This window comes from Limulus polyphemus, unplaced genomic scaffold, assembly GCF_000517525.1.
Source record: "Limulus polyphemus unplaced genomic scaffold, Limulus_polyphemus-2.1.2 Scaffold3719, whole genome shotgun sequence".
NCBI classification, from domain to species: Eukaryota; Metazoa; Arthropoda; class Merostomata; order Xiphosura; family Limulidae; genus Limulus; species Limulus polyphemus.
Window position 1 is genome coordinate 50539 of NW_013669329.1, and position 11410 is coordinate 61948.

Below are 11410 nucleotides of genomic sequence, written 5' to 3' on the forward strand. Positions count from 1 at the left end.
CATTCATTAGTTTGCCAGGCAGCATTTTTTGTTTAACTTGGGGCATGATGGTAAGTAAAATAAAACTAACTAACAAATGAATATTTGGGGTAAAATTCTTATCATTCTATAAGTATAGCTACCAGTTTGGCTGCCAATTTTGATTTCATTCCTTTAAGTCACATGCTCAATCCTTTTATTGGCTGCATCTTTTTTTCACACCCAAGGTTTTTTCATTAGATATCATGACTTTTTGTCAATACACACAGACCACATCAAGTAAGAAAGTGACACTTCATAATAACCAACATTAGCATTAGAATTGCAACCCTGTTATTTGGAACAGACCTATAATTTACAGAACCAACCAGATTCTTTAAAATATATTGTGGTAGTTTTCCTCTTTAAAACAGCATTAATAACTTCCTTGAAAGTAACGTCATGGAAACTAGATTAACAGTTTCTTTTCATCACCTGCATGCACTTGGTACAGCTGTATCGAACATCATTATTTATGATAATTGCTTAAGCTAATATCATGTGATGCTAAATGCTCTTTAATCAAGAGAATTGCATAAAATTTAGCAAATTTGTGCTTGAAAGTGTGCAATGAATAATTAATAATAACCGTATGATTCTTTAAAAACTTGAGCTAAAAACTGCTAATCTAGTTTGCTTGGCCTAACCAATTCTTGTGTATCTACACGTGCTTTCACCTTATAGTTTTGCTGCTCTAAATCAGCTTTCTTTAATCCGAATGACAAAAACCTAAAAATGGTCCACTTTTACAGAATGGTGAAGCTGTAGTAAAAATTTCAGACTGATAGCTTGCGTGGCTTTTTGCATAAGCATGCACAAAAATTTTAGTCAAAATTTAGTGGTATTTGTTCAATAACTTAGCACATGTGACTTATATTTACACTATTTTGACACCTAATTGTAGGTTATAAAGATCTATCAGTGTACAAAATTTGAAAAATCTATGAAAGTTAAATATATTTTTCTATCAAATAAAGTTTCCCTACTTTTGGTGTGAAAAAAAAAGGAAGCAATTTAATCAAAATTGGAGATGTTATATCTCGTGTATTTCTTAATGTATTGTCTTTAAATTTGGTATGTGAAGTAAGGGTCTAGTAGAGCACATCCACTGAAAATATGTGATAGTTTGGATTACCACAGTCTGAGCTACAGAAATTGGAAAATTGCTAAACTGTCACACCTGTTAATAACACACAGTAGGGTACCATATAATCAATGAAAGCAAGAAAACAATTTAGTGAACACACAGTATTATCTTTATATGCAATCATATAATCATACCTTTCAGTTGCTGCAATCAAATATGAAGCTCAATCTATCATTCAATTCACACGTTTCACTGAGTTATACCTGTTTTGGGGAATTCCACCATCAGTATACCTGCCTGTGGAATAATTTAGAAGAATAAATTAGAAACATCATTGCTACATGTTCTTCAAACCTTATATAAACATAGGTTTACTTTGGTGAGTAAAATAATACTGAAAAAATCATACAGTTTGATGATTTTTGACCCGTTGCTTCTTGCTAAATGTTCACTTTATCAATCAATGATAATCTACAATATTATTTATACACCTTAAAAGAAACCTCCCATTTTTATTGTAATATTTATACAGAGTTGCAAAGTTCACAATGCTTACAGGACATAGACATGCTATATGTCATCTTAGAGCAAATGCCAAAAAAAGAATATCTGTTTCTTGTTCTTGTAAAATAGAACTGAGTATAAAGAAACTGTATTCATCTACAGGTGATGTAACTGGAAATACATGCTACCAGTGGCATTTCCATTATATATTACCTGCTGCACGTCATGACCCATTCAATGCAGTTGAATACAATATGAACAGAACTAACACTGTGTATGTTCCCTCTTCACAAGTATAAAGCAGTGTCCCTTGCTTGTTTAGTCCAGTCTGTGAAATTAAGCATCAGATAAATGTACAGAAGTCATGCCAAATGTGTTGTATGCCCTAAAAATAAGAATTTAACTGTTATTCCAGATGAAGTCAGAATCAGATGTTTATAAATAAATGTGTGCTGGAGTAAGGTATTGTCACCTTAGTAGAAAATATGTTTTTACAGATGAAAGACCACACATATTTTAATAGAACTAATGTCATGAACTTACTGGAAAACAATTAAATAGCTGCTCAGAAATCAGCAAGGATATACTTTGATCAGCCACACAAACTCAAAGTTGGAGTAGTATCTTAATCTCACAGGATTACAAATATGTGAGTTTGATGAGTTATTATACAGGATTCCATTTCTGAGAAATACTTGTGAGATGTGTGTGGACATGCTAAGCTGTACTATTTGTTAAGCTTTATACTTGCTTGTCAAATTAGAATCTGGTGACTGTTTTGGGCTAAAAGGATTCTCTTTGCATGTATAGAGCAGGCTACTTAACTCATACAACTTTGATCAATGGCTTTGTTCCATTTTATTTAAATTCAGGCATATTAATCGTCAGAAGTAACGTACACCAACATTTGATCTTTAACAAGGGAACTACTGGCTAATGGGAGAAATAATGCCACTATAATAATTTTTCTTATATTAGAGAAGGATGTTGAAGACGTTCGGAGTTGAGTGCAAACACATGTTGCTGTTTTACATCATGGTTTTATAGATGTGTTCTAACTTTATGCATGACCTTGGATTTAAAGCATAGATATATTTTTTCTCTCAAGGATGTAAATTACAATTGAAGATACCAACCTATCAAGATTGATTACCAGAGTGCACTTGGTAGTCAAGACAGTTAATGGCTGCATCAAGCTATTGGTATTGCTAGATGTGGTCTTCATTAACAGTTGCCTTTCATAGTTTATTGATCCTGAATTGTTAAAGTTCTCTCAAATTTTTACCATCCTAATCTTATGCAAAATGTGGATGATGACTATTATAGCAAAACATGTGCAAGCTATCAAAAACTGCCCAACAAACTGTAACACATTGTGGGTTCCTAAGGGCAAGCTTGCAAAAATCATTGTTGAAAAAAGATGGATCTAGCTTTAGACTTTCCAAAACTTTCAGAATATGACCTTCATTCTTTTATTTTGGGTGTTTACCAGATTAAACAATCAGTATTTTATTCTCTGAACATGTTAATTAAGGTGGAATATATGGAATTGGGGCTAGCATGAAAAATGATATTCTATTGAATGCAAAAATCCAATCAAAGCATGCATCAAGCAAAGATTATTCTGCCAATTATATTCCAATTGTTTCATCATGGCACTGTTGGTATATGGCTACTGCAAGAGTTGTGGATTGGTATTTTTATATATCATCTGTCATGTGGTATCTTCATGATGAAAATGCCCTCAAGAAACCAGCATTCATTCCTGCAGACTTACTTAATACAGCATACATTATAGATGATATCTCTGATGACTGATGGAACATGTGTAACACTGTTGAATTTGATAACAGTTTCAAATTCTTATTTCTATCAAGATAAATTCAGTATTATGACAATATTTATTTCCTGCTGAAAGTATTGAACAAATCCAGTCAAAATTGTAGAAGTCCATTTATAGACACTTTTATAATATATTACTTGGTCCTTTACATAGGTCATGAGTTAATGCATAATCCTTAACTTTTGTGTTGAAAGATTACATTTTGCACTGGTCTGACTTAATTTTGTGTTTGTATTAAAGTTAAATTTAATAATGACACTTTAATTTAAAGAAAGAAAAATTATTTAGTGGCCAAAGTTGGAAATATCTATACTATGAGGTTCCAATTTGCTTACAATTTTACATTTCATTTTGTTGTAAGAAATCTTATTTGAAATATTTAAAGTTAAATTAACATTACTGATATTAATAAATTTAAAGAAACTGAGTTTGGAAAATAGATTTTTTTTGTCAACACAATTTCAATACATCACCAAAGTATATAACTAACAGAACATCTGTAAAATGATTTCCAAAATGGTACTACCTTCTCTCACCCATTGTTTCTACTCATTTGTTTTAGAAATGTTTCTGTTTTCCGAATTCTATTTTGTTCATATGAATTGGAGATTTAATTTGGCGGATGGTGAAATTCCCGTCATAAGTAGACAATGGTTCTGACACTAGTCTCGGGTCATAGGCTTTAGTTTGTGTCTTACGTTTAGCCAGTGATTTTTACTTTCAAGTTATGTTGTTGTTTTTTGTGCAGAGGGATATAACTACTGTGTGGAAATTGTCTGAGCTGGTGTGGATGGATCTAATTTCCACACTCAATAATTTTGGTCATTCATATCTTCTCTGCTCAGTGTTGGGTAAATTAGATTTTTATACTTTTTTTACCATGTAGGTTACTTTAGTTTAAACTTGTGTTTGGAGTTTGATTATTCCTTTATTTTGTTCAAAGTTTTACTTCTTTTCCCTGTTACTGTTATTTAGTTTGTAAGCTCCTTTTTTCTTACTACTGGTCACATCTAATTGGGGATTAGTTTTGAGTCAAACTTTCATATTGTTAACTGGGTACCTTTTTATTCTCATATTCTTCAGGGTAGGTTTTAATTTTATGTCCTTTGACTTGTAGATTCTTTTAGTGGACTTATAAGTTATAAATTTAAGGGTTGTTTATTTTATAAGTTCCTTTCAGTGTTACTTATTCTATTATGTTTTCGGTCGAAATTCATAGTTTTGCAGGTTTGTTATTTTTCTGTACTTTGTAGACTCTACACGTTTCTAAGTTTTGTTAGTTCATTAGTAATGAATCCTTTCTCTAAGTATGTTTAGTTCCTGTCTTTTTGGCTACAGTTCACGACAGTTCTGTAGATTATATGAGTTCTATCTGAGGGTATCTGCCTTCCATTTTGATCCCCCTCTATCCACTTCCCAGATCTCCTTCCTTCTCCTTGGAATTGTACCTTGTCCAGTCGTTTTGCTGGATTTGTTTGAGACCTACTACACAAAGGAGCTATTGAAAGGATGGTGCCCACTCAACCAGGATTTTACTCCCATCTTGTGTTATCTCCAAAAACAAGGGAGATTGTAGTCTCATCATAGCTCTGTTCACCATGGAGTCCTACCTCTCACTTCGTTTTTTTTGTTTGTTATTTTTTTGCCACTGTATCAGAGCATTTTCCTTTGGTTCATCTATGAAGGTTCTGTCTTCCAGTTCTGGGTGCTGCTGTTCAGTTTTTTCTTCAGCTCCGTATGTGTTTTGTTGAGGAGTATGCTCTTTTACACATCATCTTCACTAGCTGGGTCTTTGGACTCTCCAGTCCATGGATGACTGGCTTCTGTTCGCATCTTCCCGTGCCCAGTCAGTCATTCATGCTCACTTCTTCAAGAAACTGCTCAGATGGGTTTTCTCATCAAGTTGGAGAAGTCCTTTACTATCCCCTCATAGTATCTTATTCATTTGGGGGTTCTCTTCCCTTCTCATCTTTGTTGAGCCCAGCCTTCGCCACTTCTGATCCAGGATATGGAATGGGCAGTCACAATAGCCCTACCTTGTCCTTCTCTTTCCATACAAGAGGTTCTATCTCTTTTGGGAATGTGGACTTCCTTGGAAGATCTCAATTCCTTGGGTTGGGTGCACATGGATTACCTTCATTAGATGCTTCTCGACCAGTGGAGCTTCTCCCATGATCCCTTAAACCATCCCATCTCCCTTCCACCTGGGATCATGGCCGATTTTGCTTGGTGGCTTGACAGGGACTTGACCATGGTGGGAATTCCAATTCCTCTGCCTTGTCCCACGTCTCATCTCTTCAAGGATGCTTCCTTGGTGAGTTGTGGGCTTTTTCTCGATTCCCCAGATGTTTTAAGTCAGTGGTTAGTCGAGGAAGTTACTTTCCATATCCACATTGTGGAACCTTTGGCAGTTCATTGGGTTCTGTATCATTTCCTCCCATTCTTTGCAAGGGAAGGTGGTTATGGTTCATTCTGACAATTTCAGTGTCGTCAGCTCTATCACCTGACAAGGGGGAACCATGTCCAAATCTCTGTCTTTTCAGATTCTAGATTTTCTGAACTAGGCCAATGACCACAGCATGATGGTTCTGGGGTGTCTTGTTCCCAGAGTAATAAATCTTGTGGCCAGTTGCTTAACATGTCTAACCAGGTTCTCCACAGAGTGGTCCCTTCATCCTCAGGTATTTCTTTGGGTGTGTTTTCCACTAGGAATACTGCATATATGTGTGTGCTTCCCACTCACTATAACACCAAACTTACTTACTTTTTGGTCTCCAGTTCCTCATCCCTCTGCTCTGGCCTTTACTGGAGCGACAGCCCCTGCCCTTTTCTCTGCCCTCCAACAACCACAATTAGACGTTTTTCATACCAACATGACCACACTCCATCTTCACGTGAAAAGTCTAGTCCCAAGCCTCAGCTCTGGGACTCGCCCCTCGTGTAGCATCTTTCCTTGCCTGTACCATTCGCCTTTCCTCCTTTTCTATGTCCTAGAGTCTTTGGTCTATTTGCCCTGGCTTCCAACCATTCTGTTCTTCTGTTCCTCACTTGTCCCAGTTCTTCATTTGGTTGTTTGGTCAGGGTTTGTCTGTTTCAACTGTTGCTCTTTTTAGGGTTGCCGTGTCATACACCTTCCTTCCTTCCACTTCCAGAAAGCCTTCTCTTCGCTGGTTATTTCCCTCCTTTTCCATTCCTTTTTCTGGTCCATTTGTCATGTTCTTTTGTTCTGCTGTATTGGGATCTCCATATTGTTCTACATGCCTTGTCTGGTTCTCCCTTTGATCCCATTGCAATGTGTTCTTGTATCATATTATTATATTACGATCAAGATATATAATGATCAATCTTATGCAAAGTATTTCCACTGGATGTTTTCTGCCTGGATGGACTGCACTTGACATAATCTGATGTATATTAAGGGGCTTCCCCTGGATATTTTGCCTGGGCTGACTACACTTGACTATCATAATATATATCCAAGGTGCTTCCCCTGTGTGTTTTTTGCCCCAGAGGACTGCACTTGGTGATCTTATGAACTTAAGCAAGGTACTTCACTGTTGTTTGTGCCCAGATGGACCACACTTGGCATAATCTGTCATATCTCAAGGTGCTTACCCTGGATGTTTTTTGCCTGGGCAGACTGCACTTGGCCTTTTCATATGTCTTTTAGCCCTAGCCATGTATTTTTATGTCAGATTACAGGCATTTTCTTGAAATCCAACTATCATTGTGTCACATGCTCATTACATACATGAACGTCTTATGTATTATCTGTTGTCCACAGGTGGAATCTGTCTTACATGACATCGTGCCCTTCTATTAAGTTCCGCCCTATGTGTCTTACTTCTTTCATTACTGAACAAAGAGCACACCTGTTCCAGAACTAGTGCTATACCCCACAGGTGTGCTTCATTTTAAAATTGTGGCACACCTGTTCTTTCACAGTGGGTGTTCTCTGCTTGTTTGGTTACTTTTGCACCTTCACCAACCATCCACCTTTGCTATGTGGGATTCTAGCTTTGAGTGAGAGGAGGTAGTACCATTTCAGAAGTTAACATTTTCTAACACTGAAAATGTAGTTCTTATAGGTACTTACCTCCTCACACTCACTTCTCTCCCTTCCTCCCCATTGATTTGCTGGTGTTTCTGGGTTGTATTTACCAATTCTCAAAAGTGAGGATTGTGCTGCAATGGTAGAGGGACCTACCAATGCTAGTATAGATGGTGCAGTATAATTGGTGGAGGGTAGTCACATGATCAGCACGTGTTACTGCAATGGTGCAAAAATGAAGGGGTATGATAGACTGGTGTGCTGTTGAAAACTTTAGCAATGCTTGGAGGACAAATCAATGTCGAGATAGCTGTGGGTATAAGAAGGTAAGTACCTGTCAGAAATACATTTTCAATACGAGAAAATGTTAACTTTTGCTAATTGGTTATTCATCTTCTATTCAAATACTTTGAAAGTGACCAATGTTTATGTGACAATTCTAAGTTGTGTTTACTTTGTTTTTTGGACTCTTCCAACAATTTTGGGAGTAAATGATTTTGCAGGTAGGCTTTTCACCCCACAGTATATTAATAGAATTCCAAAAAGAGATGCAAGAGGTTCCCAAAAATAGGGCATCAAAAGGCTTTCGGTTTTTTGCAGTGAATTACATAAAATTTGAGTAAACTCGTAAAAGGTTATTCAGAACAAGAATATACTTTCAAAATTTAGAACTTTTTCAATTTCACCCTTTCATATAAAGATCAAAAGGTTTAAGAGAGTCTTAAAGATTTGGCTACACAAATTTACTTGAAAATTGATGAGAGCTGTAAATGGTTGTTCAAAGCAAGGTGTACAATTTATTTTTATTTTGCATAGCTGCTATTTCCCACAAATTTTCATGGGTAAATCTGTAAGTACTCATAACAATTATAATAAAAATAATAGACATATTATAAATATTGTAACATTTTCTGAAAATCTTATATTTTTTTATGAACTAAACAGTTAAATGTGGTTGATATTATACAAACATATAAAAATTTTAATGAATCATTTTGCCATAAGGTACCCCTTCTTGTAAAAATAGTACTGCTATTTATGATGATTTATTTGTTTCAATTAAGTTATATAACCACCAAAAATATCTTTATCATAAATATGCAGGATATTGTTTGTGATTTTAGGTGTTAAAAATCTAATTTTTATTTAATTTTTAAAAAATTCACTTTTAAAGGCATTTAAGGTTCAATGAACAATACTAAACAGGTAATGTAAAATATTTCAAATATTAGTTGTGTTTCTGTAAGTTTCTTTCAAATATTTCCAGTAATTTTTCATAATATGTTTCTGAATAAAATACTATCATATTGGTGAAAATTTGATTGTAAAAGTAATATTACTTTAATAATTGTGTAAGCTATTTGTTGAAAGGATATATACATTCTTACACACAGAGTGATCAGAAAAGAGACAAGACGAAATACCAGTTTTCCAGAGCTGTATTTTTTAATAAAACTCAGGCTGATGGTATAACATATTAAATCTCAAAAGGATACTTAAAGATATGTAATACTTGATATCAAAGGTGTATGTAGGCAACAAGGAGGTGAACAACATTTGATTAATCTGTTGAGGCTACATCAACATTCAGTGGTTTCAATATGTACAACAGTTATGGCACTTGGAAGGAAAGGTAACTTCATATGGTCGATATTGTACAAACGTCTTGCAAAAATGTTAATGAATGATTTGGCCATAAGATACATGAGGTAAATACAAATATCCTTTACATTTGAAAGTACACTAGTTTAGGTCACTAAAGTTTTGAAACCTCTTTATAAATCACATAGTTCTTGAAAGTCATGAATTTGAGGTAAAGTGTTTATGAAGATTTTAAATAAAGCGTTATTGTATTAATTGATATTACTTTATTGTTTCTGAAGGTGAATCTTCATCTGTTTTGTGTTTAAAATATATTTTGATTTTTGTATTTTTGGAATTATAAACTATCTTTGATGACAAGTTCTAGGGAGATGCTAAATACTCAGGGACTCTAGTATAAATAGGGGTAGAATCTTAATCTCTGGCTGAGGTACCTGTTAAACTATCACTGGCCCTGGTTCTTGTGTATATAAGATCATTATTTTATTGTTGTTTACATTTAAATAAAAAAGAATATTTTCTACTATAGGTGAAAATTCCAGATGATCATCAGAATTATGCTTTCAAGAGACATGACAAATATTTTCCCCAAAATCAATTTACTGTTGTTAAAAGAAATCAAGATCTACTGTGGGAATCCGACAATAGAGAAAAACAAGTAAAACCAAATGAAAATAAATAAGTTAGTGAGCATAAAGATTATCATCTTGTTAAATTCCCATTATATAATGGCATGGTTTATAGAGCTGTTAGAAATCATCAACCTGATGTTAATATAAATGCTAGAAACCAGCTAGTTAATGATGTGAATGGTGTATTAAATATGGGAAGAAGCCTTGAGAAAGATAATTGATTTAAACAGTCTGAATGGTTGTTTTGTCCACTTTTACGTATTTCTTCAAGCTACTAGAATGTACTGATTAATTCTTTTTTGTAAACATCTTAACTTTTATGCTTTATCTTCTGCCTAAACAGTGGCATAACTAGATCTGAAAGGACCCAGGGGCAATAACAAATTTGCCCTTCCCCCTAATAAAACCTTTTCAATGTTTTAGAATATTTTCCCTTCAATTCCAATATTCAGATTTTCAAATACCAATGTTGAGGAGCCCCTGGTCAGTCTGGACCCTGGAGAGACTGCTCCACATATTGCTTTGTCTTTGTATCTTATTATTGTTACATCTTGTCTATTCTAATATTATACATATTAAAATATATTATGCTTGATTTTTAATTTATCAAATGCAAGTGAATTATTGTTTTGATATGATGTTTTAATACTTCAATGAAAGCTTCAGATGCAACTGTCATACAGTATACATGAAATAGGTAAATATATGAAGATAAATTTATAGGTTTGTTAGTTTGCTAGATATTGTGATGTGTTTTTGTAGAAACTAGAAACATTTAGAAGTTATAAGATAATAAACAAATCTTAATTGGAAGTTTTAAATAAATATTTAAGCTGAGAAAGGTATCTGTTCAATATTCATGTTTTAAGAGAAGGTTTACTTTCATTAATCTATCACAAGTTATTTTTAATATTTATTTTTATGTACCTATAATACATCTAAGATACACAACCCATAGTCTCAGGAGATGAATGCAATTAAAAATTAATATCAGAGCATCAGATCCATCTTCCTAACATTTTAATTTCTTTATATATATATATTTTTTTTTAAATTGTTTTTCCATATGGTATTTCAAAATGAGACTTGTAACATTAACACTTTTGAATTTGCCATTTAACTTGTCATAACTTATTAAAGAATTTTCAATTTGCCACAATATTTTTGCATCTGCTAAATTTGCCATGAATTGCACTGTGTTTCAGCTTGTCTGACCACTGATATAGATTTTTCAGTTTAACATTAATTTTTTTCCTTTACGACTTTAATCCTAACCAGTTTGAGGTTGACCTATATAATTTGTAAGGCAAGAATGTTTACACCTGGGTGGCTGGTCCAGTTGTAAACCATATAGGATGGGCATGAGCACAACCCTCAGATTGTGAGTTGAGCTCCCTAACCACCAGGCCATGCTAGACTGTTTATCAGAGAAGTGTTAATTTAATTTTAATATAGGCTAAATAAGAACTAACATGACTTTTCTTTTTATTAACATCACTCTGGGGATTACATTTTAATATAAACACCAGAAAAAGAAAGTTTAAGTTGAGCAAAATAGTTTTAAATACAATTACATATTATAAAGCAGAGCCACTACTAAACCACACACTATGTGTATATATATATATATATATATATATATATATACTACTATAATATATTAGTATAGTATA

General features: G+C 33.9%; 1 protein-coding gene across 1 annotated transcript in view; it reads left to right on the forward strand.

Annotated features, from left to right (window-relative positions):
• LOC106469906 (GATA zinc finger domain-containing protein 14-like) overlaps positions 1 to 11410 on the forward strand; it is a 33955-nt gene that overhangs the window by 5141 nt on the left and 17404 nt on the right. The window contains exon 2 of the mRNA XM_022398481.1: positions 9635 to 9763. The gene's annotated coding sequence lies outside the window, so the exon portion shown is untranslated. The remainder of the gene's footprint in view (positions 1 to 9634; positions 9764 to 11410) is intronic.